Raw genomic sequence first — 2,396 nt, forward strand, 5'->3', positions numbered from 1 at the left:
ATACTGCAAAGGTCTCTGGGTAGGCCACACTTTGCCACCATAAAGGATGATGCATTTTCCTATAATTAACTTGCTGCCTCTGGACAACACACTAGAAGTGCTTGTGCAATCTGGAATCCATTTTCTGTTAATATTTTATATCTTTCTCAGAATACGAAACACACCTGCTGAGCTTTCACGAATTTTCCTGGCTTTGCCGACCCTCTTCAGCCACTCAACTTTGTGACTTCCTCTTCCAGCGAACTTTGTATCACCCTCCTGGGAAGGCTCAGCATTCTCACAAGGCTATAAATTGTTCGACTCTCTTCAGCTTGAGGGGTTCCACCATGGTACCCCTCCATGCATCTATTGGCAGACTTTTCACTTGCAGCTCGAAGTAATAATGAATGATTTCTTGGTGAAGTGAGAAAACTCAAACTATTGCTTCAATTCTTCTGAACATACTTCTCTCCTTCATGTATATGATCTCCCAACTAAATGGGCCTTACTGTTCTCTTGGACGTGACACTGCACCTTCCATCCCCATATGTTTGTATGGGCCGTTCCAGATGCCCAGCATGCCCTCCCTCCTCCCTTCCATATATTGGAATCCCTAGCTTTGTTCAAAGTTTAGCTCAAGGGCTGTCTCCTACAGAAAATCTCTCCTCCTGCTCCCCATAATCACCAGCATACTCCTTTTAGTAATGACTTTGCCCATCTTTTGTATTTAATTTTCTCTTTCTATCTTATCTCTTCCCCTGATAGAATGTCAACACCTTCAGGTCAGAAGCTACTTTTCCATTGTAACTTTATCCCCATCCCCTAGCACATGATCTGGCATATGGCAGGTGCTTAATAAATGATTGTTGTAAAAATCAATGGGGATTGACCCAGGGCAAGTAGAACCAGTTCTAAGACAGAAGCTGATAAGGCTTTAAAAAAAAGCTCAAGGGGCAGCTGGGTAGCTCAGTGGAGTGAGAGTCAGGCCTAGAGACAGGAGGTCTAGGTTCAAACCCGGTCTCAGCCACTTCCCAGCTGTGTGACCCTGGGCAAGTCACTTGACCCCCATTGCCCACCCTTACCACCCTTCCACCTATGAGACAATACACCGAAGTTAAGGGTTTAAAAAAAAAATAAAGCTCAAGGTGGATCAAGTGATTTTAAAATACTGTCAACACTCAGGTTTATTTTGTATCTTTAAAAAAGCCATTCTCTGTCCTAAACAGTGTCCCTGACCCTCTTTTCTCCTCTCCTTAGTCTGTCTTTCTCCCAGAAACCTTGTTCAAGAGGACCTGAATTCAAATTCCATCTTTGTCCAGTACTTGCTACTTTGTTCAATACTCACTCAGTAGAGTGAGCTTAGCTAAGTCCCGTAACCTTCTGTGTCATTGGTTTCCTCATCTGCAAAAAGCAGGGTTGGACTAAATGGCTTTAGACATCTCTTTCAGCCCTGGATCTATGATCCTGTCATCTATCACTCCCTTGAACTAATGTTGCCTGGAGCAGTAGAGTCAGCAAGCTCTGGATTTGAATCCTGCCTCAGATGCATATGAGCCATGTGACTGGGTAAGACACTCATCTTCTTAAACCTCAGTTTTCTCACCTGTAAAATGGGGGCCATAATACCTAGAGCTCTTCCCTCTCAGTATTGTAGCAGATGAGATCAAGCATGTGAATCACATTGCAAATTAAAGCATCAGAGAAGTACCTTTTAATAATAATAATTAGTTATTAATTATTTAATAACTCATCTCTCTACCCGAAGCCTAGAACCCTGGTCTAAGCTGCAGATCCAACTGCCCAGGGCCCCAGCAAGATATCTGTGCCCAGCATCCCAGGGCATTGTGATCCTCTTGTGTCCCAAGTCAAGGCTATTATCTTCCCTCCCTCCATGCCCCTCTGTAGAGTGTCCCTTTTCTATTAAATGACCCCATTTGCCCAGACACTCTGGTGAGAAACCTCAGAAGATCACTTCCAGCTGAGCACATCTTATCCTTCCTACCATCCCCTCTCTTAGTCAAGGTCCTCATTACCACCTGTAGGAACTATTGCCCAAGCCAGTTCCCTTGATTTCCCTCTTCAACTTGCTCCTCCTTCCAAGACATTCTTCATACCTCTGACAGACTTATCTCCTTTATGCACATATCTGGAAACATTCTTCCTCTGTTCTAAATCCTTCAATAACTCCCTACTGCCCACCAAATAACATCCAAACTGCTTTGCCTGACATTCGAGGTCTTCCAGAATTCTGGGCCCACATTCTCCTCCAGGCTTATTTCAACTTTTCATATGTCTTACACTCCAGTCAGACAAGACTGGTCACCACCCAACTCATCAGCCCCACCTCACGGTGTCCTATCCATTTGCTCTAGTTATTCTTGTGCTTACTGCTAGCCCAGCTCTCACCTATGGATGGA

The sequence above is a fragment of the Gracilinanus agilis genome, chromosome 5, assembly GCF_016433145.1.
Source record: "Gracilinanus agilis isolate LMUSP501 chromosome 5, AgileGrace, whole genome shotgun sequence".
In the NCBI taxonomy this organism is placed as follows: domain Eukaryota; kingdom Metazoa; phylum Chordata; class Mammalia; order Didelphimorphia; family Didelphidae; genus Gracilinanus; species Gracilinanus agilis.